Source organism: Ascaphus truei, chromosome 2, assembly GCF_040206685.1.
Source record: "Ascaphus truei isolate aAscTru1 chromosome 2, aAscTru1.hap1, whole genome shotgun sequence".
Taxonomy (NCBI): Eukaryota; Metazoa; Chordata; class Amphibia; order Anura; family Ascaphidae; genus Ascaphus; species Ascaphus truei.
Window position 1 is genome coordinate 423,180,774 of NC_134484.1, and position 16,987 is coordinate 423,197,760.

The 16,987-nt window shown below is 41.2% G+C and overlaps 1 protein-coding gene across 5 annotated transcripts in view; it reads right to left on the bottom strand.

Annotated features, from left to right (window-relative positions):
• Nucleotides 1-16,987, bottom strand: part of MPP7 (MAGUK p55 scaffold protein 7) — a 341,147-nt gene that overhangs the window by 51,984 nt on the left and 272,176 nt on the right. The gene's annotated exons all lie outside the window — the stretch shown is intronic.

Genomic DNA, 16,987 nt, shown 5'->3' on the forward strand with positions numbered 1-16,987 from the left:
AATTGCTGGTAAATCGCACGGGTCCAGGTAAACCATCATTACTACTAATGCCCTGCTTCTCCTCAGATAGACTACCAACAGGAGGTGCTCAGACAGGCTTCTATTAGCAGCCTATTGAGGAAAGAGAAAAAGTAATGAAAAATTGTCACCCTCATTCCTAAACCTACAATTTAGAAAACGGCTGTAGCTGATTTACACAGAGTCCGGGGCTCATGGGTATTTGGATTAAGCCGACAAGACCCAATTTTACAGGTAGTTCAGTAAATGGGAATGCAGTATAAGAGAGATTAACCTATATGGTAGTGGAAGAGTCTGATGTGAAGCAGAACAATGTACACAGAAGCACAGCTGACACTTATGTGAAGGAAGACTCCTTCATTCCGATCACTAAAGAGTTTCATATTTCCTTGTAGTCACTTATTCCAATAGGCCTGATGAAGTCCAATAACATTTCTAATGTCATAGAAGGCCGTGAACGTCACATAAAAATGTCGAAATCTTTAAAAATGGACACCCTCAGACTATATACGATAAACAAATTAACCAGAAAATACGTTTCCAATTAGGCTACACATAGCTTGATCAGGGACTGACCAAATTAAGTTTAGTTGGCAGTAAAGTAGTACAGTATCCTGCCTATATTTCTGGGTGCGGAGACTCCTATTTGTTGCTTTGACAATTCCAGAAAGAATGGAAAGAATAGATCATAACACAACTCTGTAATGCAAGAATTATCTTTTAGCAAGAGCACAATCGTCCCAAAAAATAATTAGTACCTTACTGTACATGTCTAGTGCTTGGGAGAAATGAAAGATAAGCTGTTGTGAATCAGCCCTTTTTACATGATATTGCTGTGTTTCCTATCACATGGAAAGTCAACCCCATTTGAATGGTAACACCTTTTAGGTACTACAGAGGTGAAATAGGTTTATTTCTCAGGTGCAATGATATAGATACTCATGCGAATAGCAGATATTGTAATATTAATAATCATCACAGTACTCTGCAGTAGGAAAACAGATTTAACCCATTTAATGAATGAGGGCATAGCAATGCATTGAAAAAGAAAGGACTTCGCATAAAACACAAACACCCAGGTTTTTTTTTTTTACATCGATGTCTGTAAATATCAAACTCATCGCACACCAAGCAGAAATGCAACCTAAATCGCTGTGTCGAAAGGTGTTTGTGAGTGAGCACAGAAAGGAGATTTACAAAAAAACACATAATAAGGTGAACACAAATAGAAACATGGGATTTGTAATGCAAGGCTCATATAATAAGCTGGATTTATTAAATCACAAGAAAATCTCTCGGGTGCTTGGTTTTAAAAATACTAACGTTTTTCTTATGTAAAAGTTGATCAATGTTCCAGTCTATAGTTGAAAAATGTGTTAAGGAAGGTGTTTGGATACACTGCATGTATTGCATAATGAACCGTGTATTCCTTTTTTTTTTTATAAATGTCTCCAGCTATTTTATGTGCTGAATGGACACAGAAATGAGCTTGCATCACTTTACACACAAAAGCAATACAGATGCATGGAGTTCCCCTTAGGCTGCACCTAGTATTTATTTATTTATAAAATATTTTACCAGGAAGTAATACACTGAGAGTTACCTCTCGTTTTCAAGTATGTCCTGGGCACAGACTAAGACAAATAATACATGGTTACAAATACAGTTACATAAATGAACAGGGTATATATAGAAGACATTGCGTACACAGTTAAAGAAAATATATATTATGGGCGTATGAAACAGTTACAGACCAGATTAAAATGTGAGACAGCCTTAGATTTGAAAGAACTTAAACTGGTGGTGGATGTGAGAGTCTCGGTAGGTTGTTCCAGTTTTGGGGTGCACGGTAAGAGAAGGAGGAGCGGCCGGATACTTTGTTGAGCCTTGGGACCATGAACAGTATTTTGGAGTCAGATCTCAGATGATAGGTGCTGCATGTGGTAGGGGTGAGGAGCTTGTTCAGATAGGTGGGTAGCTTGCCCATAAAGAATTTAAAGGCAAGACAGGCAAGGTGAACTTTGCACCTAGACTCTAGTGATGACCAATCTAGTTCTTTGAGCATTTCGCAGTGATGTGTGTTGTAGTTGCATTGGAGAACAAAACGACAAATTGAATTGTAGAGGGTGTCAAGTTTGCTAAGGTGGGTTTGAGGTGCCGAGCCATATACTATGTCTCCATAGTCAATAATTGGCATTAGCATCTGTGCGATACACATTCTGACCAGAAGACTTAGGGAGGATTTGTTCCTGTAAAGTACCCCTAGTTTGGCATAGGTATTGGTTGTCAGGGTATCAATGTGTATTCCAAATGTTAAGTGGGAGTCAAACCATAAGCCCAGGTATTTAAAACAAGTGACAGGGGTTAGGGTGGTGTTAGTGTTGGTTCTAATCTGGAGCTCAGTCGCTGGAAGCTTTAAAAATTTAGTCTTGGTCCCAAATACCATTGTTACAGTCTTGTCAGTGTTTAAAAACAGTTTATTTTGGGAAATCCAGTTTTCGAGTCTCACAAAGTCAGACTGAAGTATGTGTTGAAGGTCAGAGAGGCTATGGCTGTGTGCATATAGGATTGTGTCATCTGCATACATGTGTATTGAGGCTTCCTTACAAGCTGTGGGAAGATCATTGATGAACACTGAGAAGAGTAGGGGCCCCAGAACAGAGCCTTGCGGTACACCACAGGTGATATCCAGGGGGTTGGAGTTAGAGCCTGAGATGGTCACAAGTTGGATCTACCTGATAGGTAGGACTGAAACCAGTTTAAAGCATGCTTCCCTATTCCCGAGCTCTGGAGTTTGTTAAGCAGGATTGCATGATCAACAGTATTAAAAGCCTTTGCTAAATCTAAGAATACTGCACCAGTGAGTTGTCCCTGTTCCATTCCACACTGGATTTCATTGCAAACTTTTAGCAGGGTAGTTACGGTGGAATGTTTGGGGCGAAAGCCAGATTGGAATTGGCTAGGGAAATTTGTCTTGGTATAGTAATCGCTTAATTGGGAGTAGACACATTTTTCCATGACTTTGGATAGAATTGGGAGAAGTGAGATTGGCCTGTAATTTGAGACTGTGTTTTTGTCCCCACTTTTGAAGATTGGGACAACTCTGGCAGTTTTCCAGGTCTTGGGGTTATGGCCTGCAGACAGGATAGAGTTGACTATGGAAGCAATTGGTTTGGCAATGGCTGGGGCACCAAGTCGTAGGACCCTAGATTGTAGTAAGTCAGGTCCACATTGGTTGCTTAGTTTTAATGAGGAGCGCTTGTGTAATCTCCTCTTCGGATACTGGGCCAAATTGAAAGTTGTGGGCAGTGTTGGGAGGGGGTGGGGCTGTGTGGCTACTCCCAGGATGAGATTCAGGTTTGTGGTTTGGGCTGCGTTTCGCTAATAAGTTAGTAGCACACCCCACAAAGTAATCATTGAAAGCATTTGCAATGTCAGTGTCCTGGCTACGGCGACGTCGCGTCAAAACAAGTTAATGCGATCCGTCGCTTGCGCCTTTAGTGTACGCAACGGAGTGACACAGCGACCAAAATCGCTGAAGTTAATGAAAAAGTATTTTTTCTTTGTCGACTGTCGCGTGGCGTCAGAGGGCATGTGAGCGGTTCAGCCAATGAGGGCGAACCGCTCACGGTCACTGGTCGCCGTCTCGTCTCCTACACTATAGGCAGAAATTGCTATGACAACAGCGATGGATGGCGTCACGCGTCGTGTCGCCGTAGCTGGGACTATACGCTTAGCCTTAGAAAGACCGTCACAAAGTGGAGAAATATTTATCAGTTTAGGAAACACAACATGAATGGCAGTCAAATATTTTTCCTTTCTCAAAGGAATAGATTAGCAAGTAAAAATGTTGCACCGTTTTCAAGTGGATCTTGTGTGGTATCAATCAGAAATGATGTTCAATAAGCTAAAATGTAAATGTGACTGACAAGTAAAGACAACGCTAACAAAGAACGCAATGCGCCAACTGAAAAGGTAAAGGTCTTGTTTATGTAGTAAAAAAATTGTAGGTTTAACACACTTGATTTAATAAAAGGGAAGGGCAGTGGGAACAGCGCTAATACTACAAATGAAAATAGTGACACATGGGTGACTAACATAAAATAAAATAAACACACTTTAAATGTTAAAGTGGGGGCTGCCAAGAAAAAAGGTTCACACAAACCAATACAAACAGTGTCTGTTGTTTTATATATTTATTTTAATTCATTTGCATTAAATTTGTAATTATTCTCTTGTCAATCATATCAGTGATTATTTGTTTAAGTTGTTTTTAGTTGCACTATGATTTTTTTCTCCTTTTTTGTTTTTGTCTTATTTGTCTGTCTTTCCATGAGACTACATTGAAGATTCTCCACTTCGGATTTCATCTCAGCCATATTGGACTTTATATTTGGTCAGGCTTTATTTATAGTTCTTTTTGGAGGCGCCGTTTTTTTTGTTTTTAAACTTGATTTAATAGTGTAAACCACACTGTAAAAATGTTGTTGTAGTCCGCTCCAATATTTGCCCCCCCGCAGTGCTGCAGGGAGAGGGGCATTTGCAAACACCTGGGAAACCGTTATTTGTTGCGATGAAGCAGCCCGAAAATAGGACAAGGCTCATAGCACAGAACGCAGCATCCAAGACATTGGGATCAGCGGTGTCAGAGAATCGAGGCCGGGATTATACTAGAAATGCGCCTGGAGCTGCAGGGCGGCAGTCTCCTGAAGAGATTTTCCCAATTGTTTTTGGCAGGCGATGGCTGCGCCACGTGAGCCGTTCAGTCAAAGAGGATGAACCGCTCACGGCAACCCCTCTGCCACGCCTCCTCTGCATCTCTTCTCTCCTGTCTCCCCTGTATGATCAAGAGGCTCAGCGGCATCTGGTATAATCAAAGCCAAAGGGTTCAAAGCTATATTCCTGTCTGCCTATATTGGAGCCTGTCTGGACACTGCATTACAAATAAAAACCAAAATATTTATAATTGTACTTAAACACACTGGCAACCGCTGTTATCAGGTACACGCTCTGCTCATTAGCTGAAAATGTCTAATTTCTCCATTAAAATACTTTGGCCATTTCAATGATGGCCAGTATAGAGACCCAGACTGTTGCAGATGTTATGTTTGTACTGTATGGGAAGACATGAGAAGATTTGTGTACCAATACATTAGCATTCCTAACACTATATTATAATCCATGCTACTTTTTCAGCACCAGCATCTATGCATGAAAACCATACATGGTGCTGGCACACACCAATAAAATTAACATTACCATCTGGACATTGATCGTAACATCTGGATGACACAGGAATTTGTTAGAATTGCAAAGGCGAACTCTCCGGCTTGATTGACAGCTACCATATTACAAACAACTGCACTGACCCCAAAAATCCATACTTGCCTGTGGTTTGTCATCACTAAATGCCACAAGCAAGGATTCCATTCTACTGATCACACTTTAGGCATTGATTATTCCAAGTGCTGCAAGGCGGAAGCGCTATTCTGTGATGTCGCCGAACAGCATCTTGATCATACCAGGGAGGGAGAGCAGAGGAGGCTTGGAGGCGTGCGGTTCACCCTCATTGGCTGAACCGCTCACGTGACACGGCCGTCGCAAGAAATGTTAAAAAAAAAAATTCCCAGTCTTTTCCCCAGCCGTCCGCTTTGCAGTACGGCACCCGCGACCGTCGCTTGCGGTATAAGCACAGTCATTGAATTTAAGCTAATTGTTTTGGCGCCGTGCGGCACGACTGTACTTGACGCCTCGCGTTTTTTTCTGTATAATCACGGCCTTAGTGTTGTCATGGAAAACATTTAAAGACCTTACAATGCATTCACAAGATAACCTGCTGTGTTTTCACTATTTGAGATTGTCTGCAATGTATTTGGGGGTTTACCAAAAGCATATTATTTATTTATTTATAAAATATTTTACCAGGAAGTAATACATTGAGAGTTACCTCTCGTTTTCAAGTATGTCCTGGGCACAGAGTATAACAAAATAATACATGGTTACAAATACAGTTACATAAATGAACAAGGTATACATTATATACAAGACATTGTGTGCACAGTTAAAGAAAATATATATTATGAGCGTATGAAACAGTTACAGACCAGATTAAAATGTGAGACAGCCTTAGATTTGAAAGAACTTAAGCTGGTGGTGGATATGAGAGCCTCTGATAGGTTGTTCCAGTTTTGGGGTGCACGGAAGGAGAAGGAGGAACGTCCGGAAACTTTGTTGAGTCTTGGGACCATGAATAGTCTTTTGGAGTCTGATCTCAGGTGATAGGTACTGCATGTGGTAGGGGTGAGGAGCTTGTTCAGGTAGCTGGGTAGCTTGCCCAGAAAGTATTTGAGGGTGAGACAGGAAAGGTGAACTTTGCGCCTAGACTCTAGTGATGACCAATCTAGTTCTTTGAGCATTTCGCAGTGATGTGTGTTGTAGTTGCATTGGAGAACAAAACGACAAATTGAATTGTAGAGGGTGTCAAGTTTGCTAAGGTGGGTTTGAGGAGCCGAGCCATATACTATGTCTCCATAGTCAATAATTGGCATTAGCATCTGCTATGCAATACGCTTTCTCACCAGGAGACTTAGGGAGGATTTGTTCCTGTAAAGTACCCCTAGTTTGGCATAGGTCTTGGTTGTCAGGGTATCAATGTGCATCCCGAATGTTAAGTGGGAGTCAAACCATAAGCCCAGGTATTTAAAACTAGTGACAGGTGTTAGGGTGGTTTTAGCGTTGGTTCTAATCTGGAGCTCAGTCACTGGAAGCTTTACAAATTTAGTCTTGGTCCCAAATACCATTGTTACCGTCTTGTCAGTGTTTAAAAACAGTTTGTTTTGGGAAATCCAGTTTTCGAGCCTCAAAAAGTCAGACTGAAGTATGTGTTGAAGGTCAGAGAGGCTATGGCTGTGTGCATACAGGATTGTGTCATCTGCATACATGTGTATTGAGGCTTCCTTACAAGCTGTGGGAAGATCATTAATGAACACTGAAGAGTAGGGGCCCCAGAACAGAGCCTTGCGGGACACCACAGGTGATATCCAGGGGGTTGGAGTTAGAGCCTGAGATGGACACATGTTGGGATCTTCCTGATAGGTAGGACTGAAACCAGTTTAAAGCATGTTTCCCTATTCCAGAGCTCTGGAGTTTGTTAAGCAGGATAACATGATCAACTGTGTCAAAAGCCTTTGCAAAATCTAGGAATACTGCACCAGTGAGTTGTCCCCGTTCCATTCCGCACTGGATTTCATTGCAAACTTTTAGCAGGGTAGTTACGGTGGAGTGTTTGGGACGAAACCCAGACTGGAATTGGCTAGGGAAATTTGTCTTGGTGTAGAAATCGCTTAATTGGGAATGGACACATTTTTCCATAACTTTGGATAGAATTGGGAGAAGTGAGATTGGCCTGTAGTTTGAGACAGTGTTTTTGTCCCCACTTTTGAAGATTGGGACAACTCTGGCAGTTTTCCAGGTCTTAGGGATATGGCCTGCAGACAGGATAGAGTTGACTATGGACGCAATTGGTTTGGCAATGGCTGGGGCACCAAGTCGTAGGAACCTAGATTGTAGAAAGTCGGGTCCACATTGGCTGCTTAGTTTTAGTTTGAGGAGCGCTTGTGTAATCTCCTCTTCAGATACTGGGCTAAATTGAAAATTGTGGGCAGTGTTGGGAGGGGGTGGGACTATAGGGGTACTCCCAGGACGAGATTCAGGTTTGGGGTTTGTGCTGCGTTTCGCTAATAAGTTAGTGGCACACCCCACAAAGTAATCATTGAATGCATTTGCAATGTCAGTGGGGTTTGTCAGAGTAATATCCCCCTTGGTGATATTACTTGGTTGTTGATGGTTAGGAGCCTGGAATATATTGTTGATAACCTTCCAGAAGTTAGCTGGGTTTGATGTATTTTGGTGGAGATTGTCAGAGTAATATTGTGCTTTTGCATACCTTGTTTGCCTTGTGTACACGTTCCGCAGGCATCTGTAGTGATTGAGATCCTTGGTAGTGCCAGTTACTTTGTAGCTTTTCCACAAGGCATCCCTGAACTGGTAGAGTGCTATAAGGTCAGGTGTAACCCATGGAAGGTGGGCCCCCCGTACCCTTATTTTGCGTAGTGGAGCATGGGTATCACAGAGTTTTAAGAACTCGGATTGGAAATAGTCGAGCGCAGAGTCAGGGTCGGGAATTACATCGATTCTGTGCCATGGGCAGTTGGTAAGGTCATCCAGAAACTGTTGTGGGTTAAAGTTTTTAAATGTTCTAGTGAGGAGAACTTTAGGGCTTGAATGGGGCGGTTTAATTTTCCTTACACAGTACACTATTGCATGGTCACTGAAAATATCAGGAAGGATGCCAGAGGATTGGATTCTGCTGGGGTTTGAGGAGAGAATCCAGTCTAGCAAGGAATGGTTATGCGACTTCAGGTTTATTCGTGTGGGTTGGGAAATGAGTTGAGATAGGTTAAGTGACTTGAGTTGTATCTGGATTTTGTGGTTTTTAGGGTCAAGCCAATTGAAGTTGAAATCCCCTAGAACTAGCAGCTCACTCTTCTCATTCAGAGAGGAAATGGAGGCAAGAAATTGGGTGATATCAGTCAAGGATTGTAGAGGGGCTTTAGGGGGGCGGTAGATGCCAGCAAGCAAGATGGGCTTAGAAAAGGGGAGGCAGATTTTGCCAACTAGAGTTTCAAAAGAGGGTGGATTGGTGGGCAATGTAACAGTGTAAATTGTAAGGTGTCTGCAATATATATATCCTATTTCTTAAATATACTTCATGTCTCATGATAGACATGAAGCACAACGCACTGCAGTGGCTTCTGAAGAGCTAGAATATAACATTATATATATATATATATATATATATATATATATATATATATATATATATATATATATATATATATATATATATAGTGTACAATGTCTATGCAGTGGACAATGGGATAAACAGTTAAAGCCCTCTGCTCCAAGACGAGAACAATCAATATTTTGGTTACTATGACACAGCAGCACAAGGATGTCTCCCCGCGGTGACACAAAGCTTGTTTTCCCCCCAGCTTTCCATGTGCCCCAATGACAATGCTTCTTTGTTGAAGTGAGTAATAAAAAAAAAAGTCTACAGAAGTTCCAATTAATAAAAATCAAATCTATGGGAGGAAATAAAAATATGATGGAAAAAAGAAGAAAAGCAGTAAGGGAGGACATGGGCCCATATTTACTTAGCAGCATTCGGTCATGAGACACCTTCCAATCCTGGAAAACACCATACAGTCTATTGACTTGAATCGTCCGTAAGACGTTGTCCAGCGCCGGAAAGTGTTTCATGGCAGAAGACTGCTAAATTACTAAGCCTTAGTACGAGGGACTATTAACCACTGACATTAAGCTGCCGAGGGACCCTTTGCAACGGTCGTTTCGACCGTGAGATAGGTGTTGCATCTAGGACAATTAGCCCTAGAATTAGGTGTTAAGGTATTTAGGGTAAGGGATTAGGGGAAACCTGAGGCGACAAACGGTACTAGCGGCTAAATGGTCATGGCTAATTGTCCTACATAGGGCCCATAGTTCCTTCATATAGTATGGTAAAGTAATGAGGGAAGGCAGATGAGACACAGAGAGATAGGGATTAGAAAGCGGTGACGTAACAGTAATGAAGAAAGTACATCATTACAAAAAGGGGAATCTGGCTTGTTGTCTAGAGATAATACTTTGCATTCAGTCTCACAGCTACAAAGAAATGATGGATCTGTCTGTGCACGGACAGAATTTCCAAGGTACTTGATATAAATCATTTATAGAGCACCTTGAATAAAAATAAAACAGTACACTTTTCTTAAGTACTCACAGCTCATTCAACATACACATCAATTTGGATCTACAGTTCTCGTGGGTTGAAAGTGAAGCATGCTTAAAAACGATGGCATGAATAAACAGGCGTGATTCATGAGAAATGATTTTATCTTATTTTATCTGACTTTTTTCCATTTCACGTTTGCTTAACGAAACATTTGCAAGCATAAAAACTCATTTATGATGTTTTGCTGGTCCTTTATATTGCCCCAGGAAAACTCATAAAGTCAACTTGTTCAAATACACTGCCATCCACATACAATGCATAATGTACGTGCAGGAAAACAGGAATCCTCAATACTTCTAGACAAGTCCATGTGCTTAGGACACATCTCGAGGCGCACACTATGTTTACTGGACACATTTTATTATTCCAAAATCGAAGTAACCTAACCATAGATCCTAAAAAGGGTACAAGTTCAGCTTGGATGTGTCCTCAAAATCAAGAGGCTTGGGGATCCTAGGAAAAATGTCAGGAAGTGCTTCTTCAAATGAAGAGTGAAGCATTATGGGAATAATCCCCTACTTAGATTGCAAGCGTTTCAGGTGAGGAACTCCTTTTCCTTTCCTGTTACTTAAGTATGAAATGGGAATTCCTATTATATCACGCGTGTTACTGCTGTAAACCACTATGTACAGTACATGGATTGTGCTATATAAATAAAGATAAGACATACAGATGCAGTCACCAGTATTAGAACACTTACCTGAGAAATTCTGGGAGATTCTGGGGCAGTCTCACAGTAATTGCCTCAACATTTCTGTGAGATTCTTAATGGCCCATCGGATTAACACAGCAGGGGTCCCTGCAGTCCTATTCAAACTGAATGGGACTGCAGGGACCCCTGCTGTGTTAATACGATGGGCCATTAAGAATCTCACAGAAATGTTGAGGCATTTACTGTGAGACTGCCCCAGAATTTCCCAGGTAAGAGTTCTAATACTCGTGGCTGCATCTGTACAACACAGGTGCTGGAGACTAGTTTACAAAATTAACTCAAAACGGCTACCCTAAATATAAAAAAAAGCAAAGGTTTTAAAGTGGGTCTAAAGGTTTCACAGCAGGTAAAAATATGGGAGGAAGCGAGCCAAGTCATTCGGATTTTTCTATTATTTTGTATATTTCTATGCTCGGAGTTCGCATTTCTGTGCAACTAATAAGCGCTGCATACAGTATGTAATCAGTTTATTGCGCTGCTACCGTAGTTCAAGTAACCGAGTGGTCATGTACAAATGGGTCCATAGTGATATACTATGACTGGTGAATGCAGTGGGTAAATTCGATGTACTCCCAAGCGACTATTCGGCCTGCTTTCCACGAAAATACACATTTAAATAAATGTGGACTTTCTGCCACTAACGGCCTGGGCAGCCCCTCCGGAGTCTATCGAGCTGACCCCATTACATATTGGGATTTAATTTACTTGTTTATGTGAAGCCACCTACCTGCACACGCACAACAGTCTTCATCTTACAGGGTATGATTTTACTTTCATCTTTAGGGCCCACCGGTCCACTAAAGATTACCAGACATTACAAAAATTACATTCGGTAAGTCTGGTGGCTGAACTTTGTCAAACGTATTTCATACATGCCAGGCATCACAAGGAGCACAGAAACATCCGTGTGCTGTTCATGTCTACTGTTCCCAATTAGTCTGCGCAAACACACAGCAGACTCCACTTGTTTCTGGAACAACTCCCAGTTTGCAGATTTAGCCTGGGTTAATAAAACCTCTGGATATGTCTTCTGCGTATAAGAAAACATTATTGAGAACAGTAAACAGATGATATTCATCTGTGTATACCGTATGTTCACAAAAGACTCTTGTAGTGCAGCTATGCAAGATACTTGCCTAATGGGAACATGTGGCGCATATAAAAAACCTTTTAAATCAATCTTCAACTTTATTTTTTTTTAATAATCAACTTAATTACTTATGAAAGTATGAATACATTTCCCATTTAAGACAGCGTTAGGGTGAAAATGAATGCATTGCAGAGTTTTCCTGTTCTAAAAGGGGTTAATAAAATAAAGCAGAGCTGCTAGGATGTACCTAGTGTGTGCATCAACAAGCAAGCTCAGGCTTGAGAAGCGCCAAGTAAAGAAAGCAAGGACATGTCACTGGGGGCGCATTAGCAAATTGTACAACATACAATGGCCAGTTTGCAAGATGAAAGGCTCCTCTATCTGGATATTTGGGGGCGAAAAATGGAAATATTAGGAATGAAAACAAGTTCAGCACCAAAATTGTGCAGATTTCCTGTTTTTCCTCCTTGTAAAACCTCAAACCCAGCATGCACAAGTTTCCCCAACCTCAACTATGCATAGAACATTGCATAAGCAGGGCAAGGACATGTTATCCATAGAGACTATGGGGATTATGCATTGAACTGCATCAATGACGACAAGGGCACAAGCACACAGGAACTCCTGTTGACTTCCCTGAAACAGTAAATCGTATAATAGTGAAACATCTTTCTGAAAAAAATTCTAAGAAAGACATCTGTGGTTTCTGTACGTCCAACTAATTTATTGTGACTCTTAGAGATATATATATATATATATATATATATAAACACACACACATACATTCCTAATTAGTGAACATAATGAGAGAGAGAGAGAGAGAGAGAAATGGGGGCGGGGGCGAGAGAGAGAGAGGCAGGGGCGAGAGAGGCGGGGGTGAGAGAGAGGGAGAGAGGCGGGGCGAGCGAGAGAGGGGCAGGGGCGAGCGAGAGAGGGGCAGGGGAGAGCGAGAGAGGGGCAGGGGCGAGCTAGAGAGGGGCAGGGGCGAGCGAGAGAGGGGCAGGGGCGAGCAAGAGAGGGGCAGGGGCGAGCGAGAGAGGGGCAGGGGCGAGCGAGAGAGGCGCAGGGGCGAGCGAGGGGCAGGGGCGAGCGAGAGGCAGGGGCGCGAGAGGCGGGGAGAGAGGGAGAGGTGGGGAGAGAGGGAGAGGCTGGGCGAGAGGGAGAAGCGGGGGCAAGAGGGAGAGGCGAGTGAGATGAGGGGGCGAGAGGAGGGGGCGAGAGAGAAAGGCAGAGAGATGGGGGGGGGGGGGTCTCGCAAGGCCACCGATACTGTGGGGGGCAGAAGTGGAAAGCTTTAGTCCTGGGCCCCAGGAAAGCGGTCTGCGGCCCTGGCAGTATGTGTTAGATATGTGGTTATTGTGCTGTTTGGAGACAGGTGAAATTCTCTTTAATAGTATCTCCTAAATGTAAAACCAAGGTCAATCAATCAATGAGTGCTAGTCATATGATGAGATTTAACGTGATAGAAACTCCAGTGCATATATTGTTTGGTGAAAAGGCATAGAGCATAATACCTTGAAAAAGCTTAAACAACATTGGCTTCATTCACTCAAAAGTAGTAGTATGGGACCAATATCATACTGTACATTCAACTATGCAGTATATTAACAAAATGATATCTATTAGTTAAGCCAACTGTATGCAGAAATAGAAAACGAAGACCCTATAGTTATGTGTATCTTGCTGTAAAACATGTGCTTGCATACAGTATATACACTATTGTGCACCAATTAAATGTATATTATGTGAATTATTTGAAGACAAAAATATGCATTGGTGAATTATGAGGTAATTACCCCATGAGTACCTCATGTCTTCATTAATTGCACCTTTCAATGCGATAAAAGTACACAATTTACTATACACAGTAAGCTGTGGTGCTGTGTATCTTATCTGCACAATCAACAAGATGGCAGTAAGTAACATGCCACACATACAACATAAAAGGAGGCAGCAAGTTCTCTCTCGTGTCTGTGGGAGTTGAGGGGGAGGAAGGATCTTTGAAAAAAGTAGGTGCATCAATTCAAAGCAACCTGATTTATGCTTCACCTGAACCAGTAATTCTGTGTGTAAGAGATGTGTGCAGAGGTACATGTAATGGAGACCGATTTGGTTGCCATTATATCTTGGCTTTATTGAGTCTGTTCCTTTATCCAGGCAAAACATACAGTACAAAAACAAGAAAATAACAAACCCCTATCCCTTTGTATGGGCTAACTTACTTCCCCAGACCCTATCTGCAGGATTGGAGGGATATTCCCATTACCAGCCTATCACCGCAAAGTCTCAGAAGGTACCTTAAGCAGGTGGCCCTCCATGTCAGTCTCTGGCAGGTTCCTGGGTCCTTTGTGTCCAGGAAATAAAGGTCTTTGGGTGTCTGGATGTCTTGATCTCAGCACAGCCTTTGTGCTCAAGACAGTGTCTGTGTGCAGGCTTCCCTGCTCTTCTTCTGTCAGCCCAAATATGAGCTAAGGAATCTCTCTCCTGTGTCTCACATGAGGCTTTTTACAGAGCTCTCATTAGTCCAGGTGGAGACTAGTTAATTGAGTGGCTCAATTAACTATCTCTCTGCTGGATTCTCAGAGCTCTGAGGCTGCTTTATTTAAACAGGGATAAGTCCCTGTTACACTAAACTACTGAACACTTTCAGGAGCTTGATACAGTTTCGTATTAGTAATATGTAGGAAGTTAAATGCTACAAAGAAGAGACATATATATATATATATATATATATATATATATATATATATATATATATATATATATATTCTATTTCCCTCACATAGGTATGGGTTAGTGTCTGGCCCCGCAATAGCCTGCCTTACAGCACGCTCATCCAAAAATGCATCTTGTGCTGGAAAAAGAAGTGAAATACCTTGGCAGAGTAGCAAGGAATTGTGAAGGAGTTCGAGGTTAGGATGAGAGGTGCAGCACACACAATAAGCTACTTTGGCACATCCAAGAGCTACTCTAAGAGACGCGGTTCACAAAAAGGTGAATAAGCAGTGGGTGACGCCACATGCACCAATGATAGTACATGTAAAACAAGAGGAATTAAAGCACAAGTAAAGTAAGGAGCCCGTGGCAAATGAACTTATGGCTGTGTGCCAACATAACTAACATGCCTGAAGAGGATGCGTTGTAGACCATGATATTGCTATTGGGTTTGCAACCTAATGTTTAACACAATTTTCAGGAAATCCAATCCCACAAATATTAGGACCATATTTTTTTGGTGTTTGTTTTTAAACTTTTATTAATTATAATTTTTTACCAAATGTAACACTACAGCAGGGGTTAATACTGCTCTTGGAAAACTAGATGTAGGTAAACTATTTGTTTTCATGAACGAATCTAAAAGCTAAAAAGATTTAGTTTGTACATGAGCTAGTCTAGAAACAGCTTTTTCAGTTTTGTATTTTTTACTATTTTATAAAGTCAAATGGGACATTTGGCCACAGCTGTTTAGAGTAGGTGATTAATTGAAGGGGGTTTAGTGATTAGGATAGGGGGTTAATTTAAGAGTTTTAGCGGTTAAGGTAGGGGATTTTCGGGTAAGAGCTTACGGTAGGGGGTTTAGGCACTTAGCATGGCGATTATTGACGAAGCACCGGTGGCAATGTGGTCACTGCAAAACGGACACGACGAATGTCCTAGATTTGGAATGACCCCCTCAAGAAAGCCTGTTTTTTTTTTTTACACACACACACAACAGCGGGACAACTCTCTAAAGCAGGACTGCTCCAGTTCTACCCCAGAGATGCCCACCGATGCAGGAGATATTTTACCGGTTCATTCAGAGGACAATCGGGCAATATCACCGACAATGGGTCAATGAATAAAGGGTAACATTGCCACAGCACAATGGCCATTTTCTGTTCCCTAAAATGATTAAATATCCCAACGATTGGCTATCCCTGCATCAGGCAAAGATTAAAATAAATAAATACTGCTTGAAACTGAAAACCATATACAAATGCACACATACTGCATATAAATGGAAACAATATACACACACAGTTCAATATATATACCTACAGTACATAAATAGTGTACAGTACTGTATATTGTTATGCATGTATTAAATGTATATTATGTTAATTCTATGGATAAATAAAAATAGAGCACTTCATCCAGCCTCAATTTGTGTTCATATTAAAACGTTCGGTTGGGGGATTTTACTAGTACTCTTAAATACAGCCATAAGGCTTAGCCCCCACTTAGGAAATATGTCTCAAAGTCCCCGACACTATTTTATGGAAATAGTGGCCCAAAGGCCACCACATGTTATAATGAATAGGAAATATATCCATACACATGTAAGGACTTCATCTGTGCGAAGAACCTCAAATATCTTTGGCACGATTTCTTTCACTCTTTATTGGTACGTTTTGTTTTAGAACAGGACTGTACTTCAAAGACGATCATTATTCATCAATAACGATAATTATTTGCATGTATGTTCATTTTAAAATTCAACTATATTTTCATTTTCTAATTGAGGATTCATTGCGAACAAGATGCCTCCATTGAAATAAAACAAATGATGACACAATATAATATACGGTTTCAAGTTCAAATCAATTAAAAATGGAAAAAGCCACTACTTCAATATTTAGTGGATAATACATGATCCTGTACACAATGTATTTGGTTCGTCTGCTAACTTCAAAAGTACAGAGATTAGAGTTATCACTTATCAGCAGGTTATGGCCGGATTAAGCATGGCTCGAAGGGTGATGGATTTGTGGAATTTTCTTCCAACAGAGGTGGTAGAAGCTAAGACAGGAAGGTCATTTAAAAAATGTTTAGACATAAGCTCATCCTAAATATAAAAGGAAGAATCAAACGCGGTCTGAGATTTTATAGCAGATGGGAAAATGGGCAGACAAGGTGGGCCAAGTGGTACATCTTGATTTTAATGGGTGTGCAGGCGTGCTAAAGCTTAACAACCATTAATGAATCTGGCTCTGTATGCTTCTCGGGTTCTATGGCAGCATATACCCTAACCCCAGTTCACATGCAGACGTCTTGCTATAGAACCCATAAGACTGTACAACTGCTTCTACAGGTCTACACTTATTTTTATTATTGTATTAGTAACTTTCTGTCATTTCTTTACTCAACACAAACACCTACATCATGTGAGCTTTTACACAACCTTCATTATATACTTACTTCTGTGTATGGACTGGTCGCCCTCTGAATTGTAAATAATCATAAATGGTAGCATAAGTAACACCATACTGTGAGTAAACAACGGGGATTATTTATTACGTTGTGTTATGGATTGCCCGAATCAGTTTAATGAATA